Consider the following 22,944-nt stretch of genomic DNA (forward strand, 5'->3'; position numbering starts at 1 on the left):
GAAGAAAGTGGGGAGGCATCCAGAATGACGGGGGAGTGAGAGGAGGAGGAGGCCACAACAGCCCAGATCCTGGGGCCCAGCGGGGGTGATGACATAGGTGTGACTGCTGCAGTCCAGGGTCAGGGTCCTGAGGCAGTGCAGGTTCCCATGGAGGGGCCTGTGCCTAATCCTGTCCCTGGTACTGCGACTGCAGCAGTATGCACCTGCAGGCATGCCCCAGACCAGACCCGTCCACAGGTGGCAGTTGTTTCCACCCAGACGGAAAGACCAATGCCTGTGGATGTCGCCATTCGGTACAGGGAGGAACCTGTGCTAGCCGGTATCATGGGGAGGGTGGACTCAGTTTGTGATGATGTGCAGGCTTCCAATTAGGGGCTTGCACGTCATCATGAGGGGGTCTGCCATCTCGTGAACTGGCTGGCACATTTCCTGGTATCGCAATGGGTGCATGGGCTGGCCACTTATGTGACCCCGTCCTCGTCTGCCTACTCTGTGCACCAGTCGTCCTCCCTGCCATCTTCCGGCCCAGATACCACTAGGGCCCCCTGTGTACCTGTCCTAACCCCGGAGGCCAATCTCATGGAGACCACATCCCTGCCAGGATCGGGAGTCGACAGAGGATCAGAACAGGTGGTCACCACGGAGATCCATCCGGCGACAGGACATGTGGCAATGGTGGATGAGCAGGCAACAAGCAGCAGGGAACATGCATGACAGCCCCGGGGGTTGTCATCATCCCGGAGGCTGTCCCAGAGGTGCAGGCACCAGGCTTTTCGGCGGCAGCAGGCTCGGCATAGGAGGCGACAGGACTCAGGGCCTCCAAAGGAGGTGAGACATGTATCGGCCATCAGGCAGGAGGCACACGTGGACCTTTCTAAAAGATGTCTTCCGTGCTGGGGCGACTTGGCCAGCAGTTTGGAGCAGAGTGGCAGTGGGCAACAGGGGGCATGACTCACCATCGCCAGGGCGGAGAAAACCCTGCATCAGGCAGAGAAGCGGACAGAGTTCCTTTGAGGAGACTTGCAGTGAGTTTGAGAGGAGCATATTGGAGTCCCTGCAAACCCTCGAGGGGAGAGCACAGGCCAGCCTAGGGGAATCGATGCAGAGTTTGATGATGCCCTGGCAGAGACTTTGGCGGGAAATGGTGAGTCACAGGACTAGTCCGCTGCCACTGTACACAGTTCTTTAGGTTTAAGTTTCCTTTTGTTATTTTTTTCACTTTCCTCCAGGTATTGTACATAGTTCTTCGTTGCTTTTTCTTCTTCTCCATATTTGGACATGGTTTTGGACAATGGACCCTGGATTTTTGTAAATAGTTATCTTTTTGACATATATTTTTAATTTCACCATGGAGTAATTGTTTGATTTTTATTTGTGATTTCATTTTGAGTTACTTCATGGACATGGACCACATCTTTGCTTTCGTCTTCATTTGTTTGACTTGGAATTATGTTTTCTTTTTGACTATCTTTTATTTATTTGCTCATTTGATGATGATGTACTTATTTTGCTTCATATGAGTATGACTTGAATACTGTTATTAATATATTTTTTTTAATTCAAAATCAAAGTGGTGTCTGGTCTCGATGGTTTACGGCAAGTTTCACTCTGGCTTACTCTGTTCTATGTCCATGATGCTGGCCTATGTTGTTCATGTGTGTGCACACATGCATGCATGTGTCATGTTTCACTTCCAATGCCATGTGTCATGTTGTGCTGTGCATGAACAATGGATGGGTGTCTAAGGTGCACTTGGAGTGTGCAGCGTGTGGTGGCATCTCATTTCACATCTATCAGTCCACAGTGTGTTGGGGGTTGGGGGTGTCCCATGTCACTGGTGTTGGTGGGGGACATGAGGCGGGGCCTTCCTGCAGGTTGCTGTCACTGCTGGTGGAGGGGGACATGAGGCGGGGCCTGCCTGCAGGTTGCTGTCACTGGTGGTGGTGGGGGACATGAGGCAGGTCCTGCATGCAGGTTGCCGTCACTGGTGGTGGTGGGGGACATGAGGCAGGGCCTACCTGCAGGTTGCCATCACTGGTGGTGGTTGGGGACATGAGGCGGGGCCTGCATGCAGGTTGCCGTCACTGGTGGTGTTGGGGGACATGAGGCTGGGCCTGTATGCAGGTTGCCGTCAGTGGTGGTGGTGGGGGACATGAGGTGGGGCCTGCCTGCAGGTTTCCATTACTGGTGGTGGTGGGGGTCATGAGGTGGGGTCTTCCTGCAGGTTGCCATCACTGGTGGTGGTGAGGGACATGAGGTGGGTCCTGCCTGCAGGTTGCTTTCACTGGTGGTGGTGGGGGACATGAGGCAGGGCCTGCCTGCAGGTTGCTGTCACAAATGGGGGGTGGGGACATGTGGTGGGGCATGCCTGCGGGGTATGTTCATGGGTGATGGGGGTCCTAAGTGGAAAGGGCTGCCTGCAGTGTATGGTCACGGATGATGGAGGTCCCATGTGGTGTGGGCTGTCTGCGGGGTATGGTCACGGGTGATGGGGGTCGCATGTGGAGTGGGCTGCCTGTGGGTTATGGTCACGGGTGATGGGGGGTTCCCATGTAGTGTGGGCTGCCTGCGGGGTATGGTCACAGGTGATGGGAGGGTCCCTGCGGGGTATGGTCACGGATGATGGCGGGGACCCATGTGGTGTGGGCTGTCTGCAGGGTATGGTCACAGGTGAAAGGGGGATCCCATGTGGTATGGGCTGCCTGCAGGGTATGGTTACGGGTGATGGGGGAGTCCTATGTGGTGTGGGCTGCCTCTGGGGTATGGTCACGGATGATGAGGGGGTTCCATGTGGTGTGGGCTGCTTGCGGGGTATGGTCACAGGTGATGGGGGTCCCATGTGGTGTGGGCTGCCTGCGGGGTATGGCAACGGGTGATGGGGGTCCCATGTAGTGTGGGCTGCCTGCAGGGTATGGTCCACTGCTGGGATCTGGCTGTCCTGTGAGGAAGCTTCTGCTTCCAGGGAAGTTGTGCATGTATTGTGGGGTACACACAGGTCTTTCCATGCAATTTGGCTGTTGCAAGCGGGGTACGCGATTTCACTGGGGTGTGGACAGGGTACGTGCAGGCCTTTCCATGCGATTTGGCTGTTGCGAGCAGGGTACACGATTTTGCTGGGGTGCGGATGGGGTATGCACAGGCCTTTCCACGCTATTTGGCTGTTGAGAGTGGGGTACACAATTTCACTGGGGTGCGGACGGGGTACACACAGGCATTTCCACCCGATTTGGCTGTTGCGAGCGGGGTACGCAATTTCCCAGGGTTGCGTATGGGGTATGCGTGGGCCTTCCATGCGATTTGGCTGTTGTGAGCGGGGTACACGAATTCACTGGGGTGCGGACGGGGTACGCATGGGCCTTTCCACGTGATTTGGCTGTTGCGAGCAGGGTACGCGATTTAGCTGGGGTAGGGACAGGGTACGTGCAGGCCTTTACATGTGATTTGGCTGGTGCGAGCGTGGTACGCGATGATTTTTCACGCAACTACAATGGGGGGGCTGTGCGCTGTCCCACGGATGGTGCGGGGCCTTGCGCCGTAGTGGCCATTCCAATGGCTTTTTCCTGCGCACGGGGCGTGTTGGAGTGTTACGGGTGCTGCTCTATGTGGATTGCGCCACGGCTACTGATGCCTCGGAAAATCCATGAATACGCGTGCCGCGCAATTACTGGTTTGAGCCACGGCTGGTGCATGCTCCTTCTTGGCGCGCGGATCATGTGCTACTTCTGCGCTCGATTCTATGAATTGGGCCCATAGGATCACGTGCCAAGCTTTTGAGTATGTTACAAAAACAGTTCATGCTGTGGAAGCTATGCTTTAGTGTAGTCCCTTGCAGTTCTTTCACTTGCCAGTTACCTCAAGAGTTTTGAGTAAGGGAGGAATGTAAGTAAGAGCATGAAGTTGAACCGACCTTGATTTTTGATTAATCTGGGCCTTTGCTAGAATCTGCCACTTTGGTCCCCTGTTTTTCCCTGCATGTGGCATAGGCATGGAGAAGGAATTTGATTTTGAAGGTGGAAAAGATAACAAAGGTGGAGAGAGAGAGAGAAATAGTAAGATAAGGTAAATAATGTTTCTTGACCAGTATAAGAAAGGTGTCAGAAAGGGCTGAAGGAAAGAAGGCAGGACAAGGTCAGGGACCGAATGGGATTTCGTCTACCACCTTTGTGCACTGTAGAAGGAAGTCCAAAGGGCACAAGGAAAAATAAAAAAAAACAAGGTTGGGAGGGGGTCGAGAGTGGGTGAAAAAGGTCAACAGGGGGAGAGGGAGTCAAGAGTAGAAAGGAAACCAGAGTGCAGAGTAGAAGCAGCTTAGTCAGCAGACGATGGGAGAAGATGTTATGCGGGAGAGGAGTTAAGTGGAGGGAAGGGATATATAAAGAGGGATCACAAGAATAAAAATCACAGCAGAAGAAAATGGACAAAGAGGAGGGGATGGTAAGGGAAAAAGGAAAATGGGGAAAGTAAATAAGAAAATGATCAGATGAATATATTTGGGAGGCAGAGACAATAATATCAGAATCAAAAGAATAACAATTAGATCAAGAGAGGAGTCGAGTACATGTAAGGAAGGGGAGGAGAGCAAGATAATATGAATCAAGAAGGGAGAGAAAGGGGACAGGGGAGTGAGTGCAGTTTAGGTGACAGTCACAAAGGAGGGAAAAGTTGACATTTAGAGGGAGAAGAGATGTGAGTAGGCAGTCTAGGCGCACCCAAAGAGAAAGGGGCAGTCTCAGAGTACGGTAAACAATAAGAAATGTATGTGGGAGAGGTTTATCTAAGGAGTAGAACAAAAATCAAAAGAGGCGAAGAGTGGGAGATTGGGAGGAGATGTAGAAAGAAACCAGGAAGAATGGTGAGAATGTAAACTCCACCATCTTTTCCTGTAAGGGGGGCGGTGAGAAAATTAGTGGAGGGAAAAAAAAGGAAGTTAGGACTATTAGTTTATCGGAAGTAATCAATGGGGGTCATTCCGAGGTTGGAGGTAAGGGAAAAACGATGCGGTGAAGGATTACCGGCATCGCTTACCACTCCGGGCTATTCCGACCAGCCAAACCGCTATTAGCGGCACCGTAAATAATGGTGCCTCTAATAGCGGCATGGGCGTGGACCCGCGGCCCATCATACCGGCAATAGCGGCATGCCGTAAACTGGAGGACATCACAAGTCAAGCGGACATGCAAATACCGGCATCATGAAGGCGTTAAAAGTGGATACCGGCATGCCGTAATACCGGCATCGCTGACCAACCGTAAAATGCACATGTGCAGTGTTCCCAACTGTCACAGGTGCACACCATCAGCACAGGTGGAGGCAATGGAGTCTGGGCCTGTACAAAAGGAGCACACCCACACACCACACCCCTTTCTACACCAAGATCAATCCAATAGTAGCATCAATACTTCAGCTAGAGGACATGCTTGCATTGCAACACTAGCAACAACACCAACAGCAACAGCAGCACCACAGAGGAGATGCAGCAGGAGAAGGAGGGTGAGACAGGTCCAGCATGCCCCACCAGTGCAGCGTAACCATGCATGCAGCCCTCAATCCCAAACATCAGAGCCAGTCCTTTCAACCCATCCCCGGAGCAGAACCACACCCTGTACCGTCTGGACCGGGACACCATCAACACCATCGTGGACATGATACACGATTGTCAGCCTCATTGAAATACGCACCGCCATCCCCCCTCTACTGAAGGTAGTGTCGGTGCTCCACTTCCTTTCCACAGTCACCTACCAGCACACAGTGGGGCACATGCATGGCATATCACCACCCTTATTCACTTGCATCCTGAAACAAGTGCTGAATGCCCTCCTCAAGCACACGACAGAATACGTATCCCTACCTTGGACTCCCCAGGAGATTCTTGAAATGAAAGGTGGCCTCCATGCACTGGCAGGCATGCCAAATTGTATAGGTGCCCTTGACTGCACCCACGTGGAGTTGATGGCCCTGCATGCCATGGAGATGGTTTACCACAATCGCAAGCAATACCACTCCAACAAGGTGCAGATGGTAGGCGACGCCAGCAAGATCATCACACATTGTTGTGCCCGATATCCCGGATCAACCACAGGAATGCTGCATGTCACCATGGGAAAAATCAGCGCAGAATGCCTAACACTGCAGAGCCTACTGCCAACGCTCCCCATCAGAAAATCCTACAGAACTCTACACATCACCAAATGGACATGGACACAGCTGTATGCGTACACAATGCATGAGCAACAAGACGGCAGAGCACACCATGTATCATCTTGAAGATGCAACCCACACCATTATTCCATGGCACAGGACACATTGAGGGCATAAAAATGGCGTGCACACATCAAGGGACATTTTCATGTGGCCAACGATAATCTGGCGGCATGTGTATCCGACGCAACGAGACCCTGCCCCCTGACATTGAACTGCAACCACCTGGTGATGATGAACGGGATGAAGAAGAAGTGGCTGCATAATCATTGCGGTGCCGATGCACAGGAGGGACGTGCTGTGGGTCAGTCAGTGATTGCACAATATTACTGACACACATGGCTGCAGAGGGTGACAGGATCGTTTGACAGATGGCACTGGGTGTGGGGGTACATGCACACTATGCACTGTATATGAATAAATGACACATGCACAATGATGAATGTCCACTCAGGTCTTGCTTTTGACACAACGGTTGTATTGAAATTAACAATGAAAACAATAACCGTCCACCACCCTCACCCCCTCCTCCTCCCCCACAACTCCCCCACACACCCTCACCCCCTTCCCCCTCCCCCCACAACTCCCCGACACACCCTCACCCTCCCCCCCTCCCCCAACAACTCCCCCACACATGTTCCAACAAGTCTCTAATGCCTTCATCAGGCTGCCCAGACTATTTTCTAACACTCCCTGCACCTGGTGGCAGCATGTCTGGCCGGCGCAGGGAGCGCGATGACCTGCGGAGTGGGCTGGTCTGGGTAGAGCTTGACGAGTATGTTGTGGCCACCTGCTCAAATTGGATTGCCGGACGTTCCGACTCCATGGCATCGGCTATGCGGCTGAGTACCTGCCGCAGGACAGATACCTCCTTGCACAGGCGGCTAGTATTCTCAGCAAATATCTTGCCCATGGAGGCAGTGTTGTCTGTGATTGTCTTGCCTAGAGAGGCAATGTTCTCCCGCTGCTCCTGCCTTGCCTGGGCGTTGTCCTCCACGAACTGCCGCACAAGGGCAGTCAGCTGCTCAGAACGCTGAGGCCCTGCGGGTGCACCTGTGGAGGTGGACGGTGCCTTGGTGTCATGCTCGGCCTCACTGCTCTCCACTATGGGACTAATGGTCCCTTGAATTAACTCCCCCGCAGACTGCTACGGGGTGGTGCCATGGTCTGACTCAAGTGATGTGATTTGGGGGGATGGCAGTGGACTGGGCGTGCGGGGCAGTTCTGAGGAATCGTCCTCCACGGGCACCCATACCTCTTCCTGTGCCTCCTCCTCATTCTGGGGTGCTGTGGTTGCCACCTCCCCAGCCAGAATGGACTCTGCTGAGTGTGGAGCTTCGGCTGTTTCCTGTGGCTGTGCAACAGGTGTTGGCGCTTCCGCCTCAACGGCCCTTGGCAGCACCGGTGCCCTGGCAACCTGAGGGGTTTTCACTGGTGGTGCACGGCGGGCCTTGGGTTGGCCCTTCGAGGTTGAAGGCCAGTTGGCCTCATCCCGGGCCCTCTTCCGGGGTGTGGTTTTCTGTGGGGTTGAGTCCTGGACATCGCTGTCATGGTCTGAGCGTCTGGGGGTCAAAGAGAGGGACGGCATGAGTGATGTTTTGATAGGCATCATACATACATTTGCACAATTGATCATCCACACAATCGAGGGTAATAGGCATTTGAGTTTGGATGATCACGTTGTTTGATACATGGGTGGGTGATGCAGGCATACGTTGGGGTCACTCATGTTGGGCAAGACCTATGGTATGTGACATGCATATTTATTGGGGCCTGCATGCAGTGTGACTTATGGCATTTACATTTTGTGTGGTATGTGTCAGGTACGGCATTGCCTTGCTGCATGCATCTGCATGTGTCTGTGATGAGTCTGACAACTTTGCTGGGAGTGTGTGTGTGTTGGGCCATGGCTTGCCTCTTTGGACAGACATATTGGTTGACTTTCATCAGACTCTGCATTACAGTGTTTTCTTAGGACACTCACCTCCATCCGCTGATGCTGTGGTGCCACACTCCATGTCTCCGACACCTTCTATCCCCTCAATGCCAATGAGGCTGGCACAGATGTCCTCCCATCGGGACAGCTTGATGGGGGAGCTGGCTCCTCCGCCTGTTGCAATTGCCTGGCTCCTGTTAGCAGAGAGTATGTTCCGTACTCGCAGCCGCAAGTCGTCCCAATGCTACCTGTAGTCTTTTATGGTGCATGGGGTGTCCCCGACTGCGCTCACTTTCTGTGCCACAAGTGCCCAGATCTCTTTTTTTTTAATGATGGCCTCCCTCTTCATGCTCTGGGCCAACACGATGTCAGCATGTTCCTGCAGGGTCCCAGCTAGCATCTTCAACTCATCTTCGTTGAAGCGCTCCTTGCACTGGCGGGAGGCGCCCTTCTTAATAGCCTTTGTCATTGTGGTGTGTTGGAGGATGAGTTTCCACGAACAGCATGTCCCACAGGTCCTGTGTGCTGAGTATAGCAATGGATTGTATTTTTAAAGATGGCTGCCGTGCTCCTTCCCGTTCCTGTGCGATGACGCTACTTCCGGGACCGCTATTAGCAGTGGCCGCTAATGCTGCATTGGTTCATGCCGGTAGTGCAATCTGCGCTATGCATGATGCTGCTAAGGGCATTTTTCGTGCCTTTAACGGCATGGCGGTATTTCCCTTACCGGCATAGCGCAAAGCTCGTGCCCGCAAAGTCGTAATAGCCCTCTATTAGCGGGCTCTTGACTACACGGACACGCTATTTGCGCCATGCCGGTAAGGACAGTTACTTACCTCCAACCTCGGAATGACCCCCTATGTCTCGGTAAAACAAAGAAATGAAGATGAAGTCTGAGAAAAGGTGAAGAATTGAATGTGCTTTGGGCATTCCGGCATTCAGTAGAGAACAGGGAAAGTATGGAAATGGGAAGTGGGGATAGGAAAGGTTAGATAGATTGCAAATACGAGACAAAGAAGGTGAGAACCCAAGGGAGAGCTGAAAGGGAACTCAAGAGGGCATGATGAGCGAAATTAGAAGACGAGTAAAAGGCAGGAAGAAGAGAGAAAGCTATCAGTGGATGATGTTAAGCTAGGTGCCAAATAGGGTCAGGGTTTTACTATTCCATGCCATGACAAAGGGGCCAGATTGTGCCAAAAAACAGGTGAAGAGCAGGAAAAGCAAGTTATTGCCCAGATGGAGATAGAGTTGGATAGATCGGGGCTGCAAGGCTGGAAAAGACGGATCGATGTGATTATTGCGACGGTGGAAAATGCTGACTTTTTTTTAACCCTTTACAGCACATATATATGCGGGGGGAGACCCCTGCAGCCCCCACTCATATAATATTATATTCTATACCTCCCCACATATATATGTGGTGTAAGGGGGGTAAACAAAAAAAGGAGGCATTTTCAGCCGTCGCAATTGTCAGGTCGACATTTTGGTACGATTCTTGAAAAGACAGGTCCAACATGTGTAAACAGGGGCAATTAGGGTAAGAAATTTCACTTAAATCGATACCCATTAATGAGGATACCCAGGGTGAGGATGACCTGGATCAATGAATATGAGTCAGAAGATGGCTCACCCAGTCAAGAGGGCCTTTGATTTACATAGAGGAGTTGCAAATGCATCATTTGAGCCCTGAGTCAGTATAGGGGTTGGCTGCTGCTCACTTGTGCCCTGGGCTATATGCGGGTCTGCATACACATGAATGAGTGAGTTCGCTCTAAATGCATGGCAGCTGTTATGCATTGGTATGAGTCATGTGTGCAGAGCATAGGGAAGGAGAACGCAAGGTTTTTTGGTCCTTTTGAAGTCTGACCCCCCAGCCCACATATTTGTTTATGAATTGGCTCAGCTCGTTCTTTAAAGAGATCACATATCTTATGTCAAGTTATAAGGATTTGTTTGATCTCCAGTGCTCTAGCAGATCTGGAAGAGTGAGGAAGGGGTTGGTGCAGATCGCAAGTAGCCTCAGCTTTGCATGTGCAAACGTTCTTTAGATGTGTTGTGCTGGACGTTTCGAGGGCTTTTTGTCCAGAGAGGGACCCTCCTGCTTACAGTGTGGTCTTACATTGGCCGGGGGCTGGGTGTGTTAGTTGGTATTAGACATGTAAGGTTGTGTTATTTGGAGTCAAGGACATGGGCCTTCTAGGGGTCATGTGTGGGTGGTTAGTTTAAACTTGTAATGCACAACGTATTATTTATGTGCTCCATTGCTTTACAGCTTTTAAGAGTTTAAAAATAAGACAGTCACTGTTGGCCCCTAAACCCAACCCCTACGAAAGGTAATTGAACATTCTCTTGTCTTTGGGGCTGGCAAGGTGATTTCTGTTGGTGATTCTCACATGTGTCTATATATAAATCCAACTGGTTGATTGATTTCGTTTCTGAAATGGCAATCTGGCATACCTAATCCATGGGGGCATTCGAGATGCATCATCCAGTCCTAAACCAGTTTATTTTTCATTCTTCGTTTTTTTACTGCTAATCTATATCTCATTACAACACTGAATGTTAATTACCTTTTAAGCTAGATAGTTGCGGTTTTATTCTTACACCACGGCCAAACATGTAGAAGAAAGCTCTTGTGCACACACCTTCCAGGATGAATGAGCTCATATATTTAGTACGATGTTGTGTACATGCGATTCTGGATTCAAACGAACAATTGCAACCCATGTTTTGCACCTGAATAAACAGCTGGGAACACAGAATAAACAAAGACTTACACATAAAGGTTTTCTTCACATGATATTAATAGTAACTCAATATTTCCATCATAGCTGACGGTATGCAAAAGTTACCAATGCCTCTGTTTGCTTTGTCATTTATTTGTATTCGAGCGCTGAAAGCCCAGATGGCCGAAACCAAACAGAAAAGACAAGGCACCCAGTAACGCATTCACCCCACACATAACTAACAACGAGAAACAGACCACCTCCATAAAACAAGGTAGGGCCTTAGTTTAGATGGTGGTACCCAGTAATGATGGATAAACAAATTCTGAAAGGAAAGAAAAAAAAAACGTGTATTTCCATGATATAGCTCACCAAGATGGCAGCCTTTTAGGCCAGATCACTCATTCAAAATGTATCCTGTTCTTACCCAATTCCCTTTATTTATTTTTGCATTTATTTCAGCGCACAAAGCCCGGAGGCATTTAGGCGCTAATTACAGAAAGTGCATGAACATATTATGAGAGCTTAAGACGTATGTGGGATCAGTTCAATTGTACGTGTACAATCAGGAAAAGCCTTGCCTCATGATACGGGGAGGGGGGGCTACATAAGAAGTACATACAAGCATAAGACAAAATCAGTAAGTTTGCACAATCAGTAAAAGCCTCGGGTGAAAAGGGGAAAGAGAGGGGGAAGGTACAGACAAGGGTTGCCAGACATTTGGTCGAAAAAAATTGGTCGACCAGACAAATGGTCGAACCAATTTGATCGAAAACCAAATGGTCGAATTTTTTTAATTTTTTATTTTAACCCTTTTTTTCATTTTTTTGGGGGGGTCCCCCCCCAACCCCCTTTTTTCTCTAAAAACCCCTTTTTTTACTAAACGAAAACCCGAAAAATAAATATATAAATAAAAAAAAAAATTCGACCATTTGGTTTTCGACCAAATTGCGTCGACCAAATTGCAGTCGACCAGTTTTTTTTCGACCAGTTGACTGGACACCACAGACAAAAGGTGAGAACAGGGCAGGAGAAGGAGAAAAAGGATCAGTGTCCATCACAAAGGCACACTAATGCACAGAAACGGAAATAGCTGCACAGATGTAGGACACCTACATTCGAATTTTAGCAAAAGGCACACTAATGCACACAGACAAAATGGCTGCACAGATGGAGGACAACTAGATTGAATTTTAGCAAGAGGCACTATAAAGCATGCATAACATGGTGGTAATGATGTTTGTGCTGGACAAAGAGTTATCGATCGGCAGAGGGGATAAAAGGAGCATCCGTACAGTGTCAGGAGAGGATGATGAAGCGTTGAGGCTCATGCCTGCTTACCAGGGTGGGTCGAATTCCATGGGGAGCAATTGTTACTGAATGTCCAGGAATGAAAGTATATAGGTGAGCTCCATCATGCGCCGACAGGCTCAGACAGGGTCTTAGAGGAGGTCCTTAAAGAGTGTTAGGGAGAATTCTCAAGAATGTGCTAATTTCCCTTACCTTTTGAGACCCCCAGCAACTTTGCTGGATTTCTAGGATTTGAATTTTTACCTGGAAAGATTGTGAGCCTTTTTTCCCACTCATGTATTTTGATGTGTGTTTTACTTTTGTGTTCTTTGGATATGGAGTTTTAAAACAACTCCATAAGCATCATCTTTTTCTTGTGTGTCACACAGCACCTTCAGTGCAGTGGCACAGGGATGTCTTTCAGACTTCCCAAGGTTTAAATACCTTCTCTGGGACTGACTACCAACTCCCAGAGCATGTAAAGTTAAATTGACTTTACTAGTCTTTTTAAATTTGCAGAACCAGCACACACTATCTTCCTATAGAGTGATGGAGGGGTTGCCTAGCATCCCCTGAGTCTAAACACTCATGTAACAGTCAAATATTACGCTTTCCCTCTTGAAATGGCTGATGGCAGTGGTTTAGAACAAACTACCATAATTTTTCCCGACCGCAAACACTGGTAGCTAAAAATCGTGGCAACCATGTTTTTTAATATGGCACCTAAGACCCATCTGCAAAAAAAGACTCAGGTCAACTTTTTTCGCTGTTTCTTTTTGAAAAGGTCCTTCTTTTGTGTAACTCTGCGTGCCAAACCAGGTCTGGTCCCTTTGTTCGTTGGCCTTTGGAAGGCTTCAGTGCTAAAGCCGTCCTCTGGCGCCTGAGTGTCTGGGGTGGACAGGATGTGAGGTAGGTGCCCAAAACTCTCTGTGCTTAGTCTCCTAGGAGACCTGAATGCACTCTGGCGTGATTGGCCGGCTGGCTGTCCGGCAAGGACAGCCACCCTGCTGGGTGAGTGACAGCTAGGCTGGAATAAATGGGGGAGAACTGTTTAGAAGAAGCTCTCTGGGACTTGGAAACTTGGAAAGCAGAGTCAACTACTGGAACGAATTAACCGAAGATGAGTTGAAGGAAGACGACTGCCGCAACTCCTGGTCCACCGGTGAAACCGTTCTGCGGGTCTGAATTTGTTACGCTCACCTGACTCCCACGGAGGCGCTGGCCTGGTTCGCGCTGCTGTGACCTCTTCTGAGGTGATGCGCAGGGTTCGGAAGACGGACTGGACTGGGCCCCCAAATCTGGGTTGCCTGGCTCGCAAAAATAGGCAAAAATAGGGGATTAACTGTCTGCGGGGTAATGCAATAGGCCTCCCACTTTCCCCTCTCACCCTCCTCGAAACCCTTCTGTGATTTCTCGTAGCGTCTCACCTTAGGGTCTGGAAGGACGAGCTCTCCATCCTGCTTCTGATGCAGGGGCTCGTTGGTAACCAGTTACTTCACTGGATTTTCGGATTGGTGAGAACCAAACTTGCTTGGCTTCCAGGTAAGTTTTTTGATAAGAGGTTCCTCTTGTGTCCATGCATTAATGTACTAATGCTAGTGTCTTTTTCCCCATAGGGGCTGGGGTACGGAATGCCGGGGAACAGGCACCGACCCGAGATGAGAGGTGAAATCCTTGTAGAAATCAGGTAAGTCTTTAATGAGCGTTTTTTGGTAATGTCTTTTCATTCGCTCATTAACGCTGATGTCTCTTTTTCCCCTTAAGGGCCGGCGCGGACCCGAAATGAAGATGGAATGAATCAACAGGTAAGTCTTAACATGGAGATTTAGCTTTCCTTATTCCCTTCTCTCTCTCACCTTTTGTTCTGGTCTTTTTTTCCCTAGGCGCTGGGGCGTGACTGTGAATCCGGATGATCGCTGCTGAACATGAGGGCGCCCTGTAAAGGTGAGTGGAATGCGTCGCTGCAGCGATCGACGCGATGAGCTTTTAAATTAAAGTCTTCCTTTTCAGGATTGTCGGCGGGATGTCTCCGGGATGCGGATTTAGCAGGTAAGGACTTTTCCTTCTTCTGTTCTCTTCTTCTCTTCCTTTGCAGGTGATCCAGGATGCTGGCAGGCGTGGCAGAAGTCAGGATGCAGGAGCAGACACGGTGAGCGTCCAGCTGCTAGATGCAGAACAACGCGAAGCTGTTGTGGCTGTTCGGGTGGGGTTTAAATAGCCTTGGAAGAAGTTCCAGGTATGTATCCTTCCTCCAATCAGGTATGTATCCTTCCCCGACCACGCCCAGATGGTAAATTAGTCCCACAGGTAAAGTAGTTCCTTTCAGGCTTCAAGGAGGCCAGGATCCTGCAGCATGGTCTGCATCAGGAAAGTGCACCCAAGCACTCCCATAATGAGCCTGGCGCCTATGGCGCCAGGACTGATGTCTTTTATGAGCCAGGCGCCTATGGCGCCAGGACACTGTCCAAAGGGCCCCTATATGGGGTTGCTGGGTCCTTCCTTGGGGACTGGATGTCCGCTTTCGGGGACGCAGGGCTTGAACCGGCTCCCCGGGAGCGGGCATCATGACAGAATTTCCTGAAACTCCATCGACAGAGAAGCCTTCAAGGTTAACGTCTTCCCTTGCGTTTGGTGGGAACAACCAACTCGCAAGTCACCTGGACACCGTCTCTATACTGGTTGAATTTTCTTCAGAGTGCTGTTGAAAACCGGATAGCCAGTGAGAAGGATACCTGTGTGTGGTCTTTAAGGCACTCACAACTTAAACTGATGTTTTGCCAAGCTTGTGGCCTCTTCCCTGGGCAGTGCAGGAACCTCCCAATGTCCTCCTTCTTGCCCCCACGACTGAAGCTCAGGAACAATGAGATCTGCAGGAACAACTGCCTCGGCTACAGCTCTTCTTCATTTAAAAGGTACTGTGCAAGTGTGGTCAAGAAATCCTTTCTGCCGCAGTGAAAGTCTGTGAATCTTTCCCAACTTTGAAGGCTTGTCCTTCCCTAAACCAACATATAACTTTTCGTCTGACCAACTACTTCTAAAAACCGTGGCAAAGACTTAACCATTTACTACCAGAACTGTGCTACCCTATCCAAGACTCTGAACCCTTGACTTTGGCCCAGGTCTATTGAATTGAATTGCTGGTTGTAGTGAACTGAAACTATTTGCCCTACCTCTGAAAGTATCGGTGCTTTTATTATTATTTTAACCTTGTCTTTTTACCCCTTTTTTAAAGTAACTGAAGTGCCATTTTGCTCCCACTTCAGGGGAGCTGAACTTGTTCAGAAACTGATTGGTTGTGTATTGTAGTGATATTGAGCTGTTCTTACTAGTGGAATGTTTTCCAACTGACTGTGTAAATAAATGTATATTCTTTTACCAAGGAACCTTGCGTAAGTGTTTGTTTGAACCACTGAGATTGCTGCCCCTTTGTGTAACCTCTTGTACTGCTCACTTTACTCTTGAGATAAGTCTGGCTGCTCAACCACTGCTACCACGTTACGGTGTATTACAGGCTTGTACCAAAGGTGAAATTGTACTTGCTCTTGCAGTCTTAATTGTGTGTAGTGATTTTTGCGAATGTCCCGCATGATTCATGTCAGTTTTTGTAATAAACAACAGTTCTATCGTGTTCTTGGCTGAGTACTTTGCTTACTCTGGGGCAGGGTTGTTGGGCTCCTGGGACCCGAACGGGGGAGCTCGTAATAACCCCCAGAACTCTGGCATACCCCTCCAACAAGTTCATAGCAGAGGATGGTTCAGTGCACCCCTTCGGCATAGAGCCACCTCTTCCCCCGCAGCACCTGGATGGCGACTAACGGACTCTTGAGTCCAGCGGGAAAGTGCACCGCTGCACAAAGGCCATCAGGAGCCAGCTTGGGAATATCCTGCCCATGGTCCGTGAGGAGTCCAGCAGACCAGAAGGGAGGCTTGGCAGCTTTGGGAGACCCGAAAGCTGAACAGCGACAGTGGATCATGGAGTGTAAGCATTGTCTCAGCCACACAGCAACTAAAGGGAGTGGGAAAGTAACGGGTTTTTCGAGGGTGGTATTGAGAATTGTTAAGTATCTCTGAAGTATTGAGTATTGTCTAGTAGTGTTGAGTGTTGTCAAGCATAGTAGGGAAAGGAGCAGAGGTAAATGTCATTTTTGTGGTTAGGGCACATTCAGTCTTAAAGGAAGAGGTTCTGGTGAATAACCTAGACTATTGACTTAAGGGCACGGATGACACAAGTTATGTGAATAGTGCATTTTCCGTGGATTGGGCGTTTTAGCTCAGGTCATAGACGATGGTATCACAGTGTAAGTTTTAGGAAAGGGATCTGGCCTAGATTGCAGAAGGTGTTTGTCTGGTTAAGTCTTGTGGAGATGTTTTATCTACAAGGCGACACTCTAGGTACAGATTGAACACGAAAAATATTGATATCCCATGTTAGGAGGCAGGGTGACAGCTTTGTATTCAGGCTGGGGTTGTGTTCATTTCTGTGTAATGGGACATTAGCATTGTGCATGTTGTAAGGGATCTGTAGCGCTACCTTGTTCAGAGAGTAGGTCTTTGCACAGGACTTGGATAGCACAAGGTGTTGTGGAAGCGGTGTTGAGAAACTTAAGGTTGACAGAGGAGGTTGTTCAGTGGCAGTGCGTAGAAGGCAGATGCGCATGATTGGTGGGAGTGCCTGAGGAGGCAGAGAGTTGCAGAAGGGCGGTGTGCGCAGCATGCCTGCCAGGTTGTTTTGAGGCCAGAGAGGCTTGAGAATAATTGTAACAACTGATTGTACTTGTGTGTAATAACGGATTGTTGAAAGCCTCGACTCGAGGTCAAGTAAATATAAACGCAATGTATCAAAGGAAGTGTGGGGAGACACGCCCCTACAGCATTTATGTAAGACCCTTCCTGGCTATAAGGACAAGATTTGTAAATATAGCGCAAAATGGACCAAAAGTACTGAATGTAAATTGACTAAGCCATGGCCACAATGCAGATGATTCTCCAATAATGTGCAGCAACCACTACTGACACACTTACAGGAAACTTTTAAAGGGAAGAAATTAGCTAATCATATGGCGATATTTGAACTTTGGAGAATGTCTCATGAGGATGAGGGGTAAGTAGCGAGGCGTCAATGGATGCTGAGTCAACAGGAGTCACCTGGGCCAACGTCCCCGCCCTCTGCACCCCCACCTTTTCCTGGGAGAGAGAAATAAGAGGCTACAGAAGACGAGCAAGGGTTATACCCTATATGGGAGCCAAAGGCAGTGGAGGGGTACGCAATCCAACATTTCAACCTCCCCATATACCAAGGAGGAGGGGCAGAAGGGGGCTCTACAGACTGACAGTGGAAGAGAGCACACTGCAAGGCGCAGACAATCCCTAAGGAACGGCTTGAGGGCATAGCATCGAACAACTGGGTAGGAGGACAGATACTCCTAAAATTGAATAGGAAGGCAAAGGGAGAAGCAGCAGGGGTGATCAAAGAAATGGACAGTCTTAAGGGGAGCAGCAAAGCAAGAGATTGGGCAGAGGTAATGGAAGAAGTAGAATGAAAGGAAAAGGAAGCTGAAGAGAGATGCGAGAGAGCGCATAGAGACAAGCAAAGGGAGGAAGAGAAAGAGTAGGAGCAGCGAGAAAGGAGGAAGAAGGAGGCTGAAGAGATAGAGATGGGAAGAGAGGAGGACGAGAAGGCAAAGTAAGTTCTAGTAAGGAGGGAATGGAGAATGTGGGAACTCGAGTGACTTGTAAGAGACCGCAAACGCAAGTAGGAGGAGGAGCTTGTGATCAGAGACATAAGACAAAATGGGCAATGGGCGCAAGAGATGACAAAATGGGAGGAGGTACACAAATGGAGCCAGATGGCATCACCACACAGGACAGGACTGCTACTTTATCAGACATGACATACATGGGGTCCTGTGCGGTAAGGGGTTGTGAGGATTTGATTGACATCAGAGGGCAGCCCCGCAATGACACAGCTTCAAGGAGGATGAGCTTCATGAACGATTTCTGCAGTGATATGGACACTGACTCAGACAGAGACGTAGAGTGAAGTGAGGACAAGGGAAGAGGGAAACCCAAGCATAGGTCGATAAGGCAAAGCATAGGGAGAAGCGTAACATGGGAAGAAGGGGAAGATACAGGGGGATTTAAGTGTGGCAAAGACGATCAATCATAATGGACCAGAGACACATCACACAGTTTGGATGACTTGCTCCCATATGTGCAGAGATGTAGGGATCTCCGAGAGCGAAAGAAGGGGAGACAGCCATAGCATGTACTGACATCAAAGACGCTGGGGGACCACATAGGCAGATCCAATTGACACAAGGAGCGAATGGAGAGATTGGTTTCACACAACTGCCCTTACTGGAAAAGGGAGTGGGGCAAACTCAGTACATACCATGGAAGCACATAAACAAGGAATACCTGGGGTGCAGGCTATCCTCATTAACCGCGGGTGCAGGGAAACGCATATATGAGATGGAAAGAATGACAGCGAGACAGAAATTAGCTGTGGGGGTGAAAATGGACTGCTAGTGGTGATTCTTGGGGAAGACGCTGATGACATATGGAGAAAGGTGGGGTACCCAGGAGTAACCACCCAGGACAAGGCGCAAGATGGCATGACATTCACAAACTGCCAAGCGGCCAAATGACAAGCTCGAAGGGCACAGTACCCAGACATGTCAGACATTAGTGCGAGTATGGCACGCAAAATGGGGAGAAAATGACCCCCTACAGTACATCAAGATGATTCAAGAGCTTTGGCACCTTGAAACGTGAAAACCGTGGGACAAAACCATAGCATTATTCAACCACATATTATGCCAAGGGTTGCCAGAGCCGGTGCAAAAGCAACTCAACAAACTGATGGGAATGGAGGCAAAGCCTTGGCCATAAATACAGCTCACGATAGTACACCATTGTAGGCTACTGCAAGAGAATGCGAGGAAAAAGTGTGAGGAAAGGAAGCAAGAGGAGGCAATGTTAGTACAGAGTAAGCTATCTAAATATGCCATGCAAGGGGCAGTATTAACGAGCATGGGAGCACAAGGGGCCCCACAGATGCAGTATGCACCGATGCCCAAGGGGGAGGATTCATGGGGAATGTGCAGCACAAGTTTCGAGGAAGCGGGGGCCACTTGCAGGTACAGGCAACTGATACAGCAGTATCAAGGATGATTTCCAGGGGGGTTTCAAGGATATGAGCAACAGATGCAGCAGGCCCCAGCAGGATTTCCTGGGTGATTCCAATGGCAGGGGAGAGAGCCACCCCAGTGCTGGGTGTGCAGACAGATAGGGCATTTCTCAAGGGTGTGCCAGAGCAGGGAAATAGCACAACAGAACAGGGGAATGCAATACCAGCCAGTATATCAGGGGGAACAGGATGAGTGTTACATGCAGGACCAGACACCACAACAACGACAGACACCAAACGCATACCTACAGATACAACAGCCAATGGCACAGGCACAACAATGCAAGCACCTATGCAGCAGTATTTGCGGGTACAATGGATGCCACAGATGCAGGGTAACGCACAACACGCATACACAGCACAGCAAACACCTGAGATACAGAACAGCACGCATTCAAATGACGGGACGATGGCATACACTGACTCCATGGCAACAACTCATTAGGAAACTGGGGGGATCACTGTAGTGGGAAGCAACCCATTTCTGGGGAACGGGATGTCTTTATACCCTCAATAGGACAGCCCACAGATGGACTTGATGTGTTCTATCCTATCGATTAAAACTAACTCTGCACAGGAACCATGCATAAGGGTGACGATAGGTGACAAGACTTTTTCCTTTCTTGTAGACACAGGGGCAACTAAATCCTGCATCTGGGAACGGAAATATAGTATGTTAGGCGATACCATGAATGCTCAAGAATTCTCTGGGGCAATGGAAGTTGTTCCTTTTACAGATGATATTGCACTTTCTATAGGGGAGCACAATCTATCTACTCTCAACAGACACCTGTAAATATACTGTGGAGAGAGATCATGAACAGACTGTACATGACCATTTGATTCACTGATAGTGTGTTCCACACCAGGGATACACCTTCTCAAGAGGGAAATCATTCAAGCCTATTGAAGGGTACAGAGGGGTTTCCAGTGGATGAGAAGCTGTTCCAATATGGGACTGAAATTATAATAGAATGACTTCCAGGGATGCAGGGAAAAATGGGGTGCCTGCCAAATGAATACCTATTCAGGCCAGAGATCCCACTAGATGAGGAGGAATGGACAATAGTGTCACTAGAATTACAGGCAGTGATCGTGGGAGACAATTGGATAGCAGTGCATGGGACAGATGACACAGGGCGACCATGGCGAGCAGTGATCGCCATAGCTGAAGGATACAGGTTGACCAAAGACGAAGAACTCTTTAGAGACAACAGATCAGACCACGACATGGTGTTCGAAATGAGCATCATATATTGGGTGAAAATACATTAAGTAGAAGTGCCACAGAGAATAGCGATGGTGCTGAGAGCACCGCCAACTTCTTTTGCGGAATACTTGGCAATGGTATGCAGCATCTTGTGGACAACATGTCCCTATGATGTGGGACTTCTGAAAGGGATAGGAGCAGTGAAGATAATGCTGAAGCCAGGAGCAATTTTACCAGAAGTTAAACAATAGCCACTATCAAGGGAGGCAGACAAAGGTATCTATGAAACCACGCCGCACTAGTGAAGCAAGGCATCCTAGTGCTATCAGAATCACCATGCAACACAGCTGTGTACCCTGTCAAAAACGCAACAGGGGAATCATGGTATTTAACACAGGACTTGCGCCCTCTTAACCATATTGTAAAAGAAGAATATCCTTTAGTTCCAAACCCAACAACAATTTTGTGCAGCATCCCTATGGAGGATATCTACTTCACAGTCATTGGAAGAATACCTTCTTCTCTATACCATTATACCCAGACTCACAAGATTTAACTTAATTTCTATATAGAAATAAGAAGTGGAAACATACAAGACTTCCTCAAGTGTTCTGTGAATCACCGTCCATATTCAACTACAGTATTGCCAGACAGAAGTGCTATACATTGGACAAATGATCTCCCAAAATGGCCAACAAGTGACACCAGAGAGGACAGAGGCAATATGCAGGACAGCAAAACCCACAACTGTTAGAGAAATGCAGAAGTTTTTAGGGCTATGTAATTACTGCAGGGCATGGGTCTTTGATTACAGCACTCATACCAGGCCTTTATTGGGTGCATTAAAGGAAGAGCAGACTGGGGAGAAGATAATACGATGGACGACAGAAATGGCTGAGTCATTTAACGAGCTGAAAGAAGCCATATGCACAGCTGAATTGTTAGGGATCCTGGACATCAAAAGGAATTTTGTTCTCACACTCAGATGGAGTACAAGACCAGCTTGAGGCATAAGCCACCAGCTTACTACAGTGGGAAGTTAGACCCAGTAATGACAAGACACTATCCATGAAAACACTCTTTGGCTGCAGCCGCATTCGTAGTGGACAAATTAGCGAGTGTTACCATGGGATGCAGCACCACACTTTACATGGAGCATGCTTTCTTTGCAATACTGGAAAGACCAAAGAGCACACTGACAACACAGATAGCCTTGAGGTATGAGGTGTTACTATCTAACCCACCTCTCAAGAAAGTGAGATGCAGAGTTGTTAACCCGGCAACTTTCATCGCCGACGTTCTAGAAAAGGGTGACCACGCACATGACTGCACAGCAAACCTAGAAGAGTTCAGAAACACTTGCAAGGTACAGGAGGATGCACTTGAGGGGGGAGACGTGCGTTACATTGACAGGTCTTCAACAATCGATCAGACGAATGGGGAAAGACACACTCGAATAGTAGTAGTGAGACTGAGAGAGGACAGGACAAGTGAGGTAGTAACACGCGCACGACTGCCATCACATTTCTCAGCACAAGCAGCAGAATTAGTGGCCTCAATATTGGTACTGGAGCACAGCAGGGGCAAGGGAGTGACAATGTATTCAGATTCAGTTTACGTGACATCCACAGTGCATTCTGGGAGGTCATGTTGGATGAGGAGGGGCTTCCGATGTGCTGATGGGTCACCAGTACAGCAAGCACTCCTATTGGGCACATTGGTAGACATCATACATCTCCCAGAGTGTCTAGCAATTGTGAACTGCCAAGCAGACACAAAAGGGGAGGATCATATCTCAAGAAGAAATGAATCAACAGATGCGGTAGCAAAGTGTGCTGCATATTTTGGGACATTATAGAAAAGGAGGCTTCATCACAAGGATGTGATTCTGCAAGAACAATAATACTCAAAGAGGGGTATAACACATTACCAGCAACACAAATTTTGAAGCTGCAAGGAGCTGCATCTAGGGAGGAAAAGGAACTGTAGCTTAGGAGGGGATGTACAGTATCTCCAACAGATGCTCTACGGCATCAAAACAACACAGGAAAAGTGGTTATGCCACTCGCATTGTTGCACACAGCACTGACACAATTACATTATCCATCCCATACAGGGAAGGAGGAGCTTGCCTCCCATATTGAAGAAACATGGTTCTGTCATGACTTGGTGTAACACGTGTCTGAATTCATAAGCAATTGTTTGGCGTCTAAGCAGTTTACTGCAGATCATACATTGAGGGTAGTGAGAGGATCCATACCTCACCCAGTTGGTCCATTCCAACATCTCCACATCGACTATCTTTACATGATCCATGTCTGCCAAGGGTAGTGCTATGTGATAGTGGTTGTGTGTTCATTTTCCCAGTGGATCGAAGTTGGTCCATGTTCCCATT

This window comes from Ambystoma mexicanum, chromosome 5q, assembly GCF_040938575.1.
Source record: "Ambystoma mexicanum isolate Mex_15411 chromosome 5q, UKY_AmexF1_1, whole genome shotgun sequence".
In the NCBI taxonomy this organism is placed as follows: Eukaryota; Metazoa; Chordata; class Amphibia; order Caudata; family Ambystomatidae; genus Ambystoma; species Ambystoma mexicanum.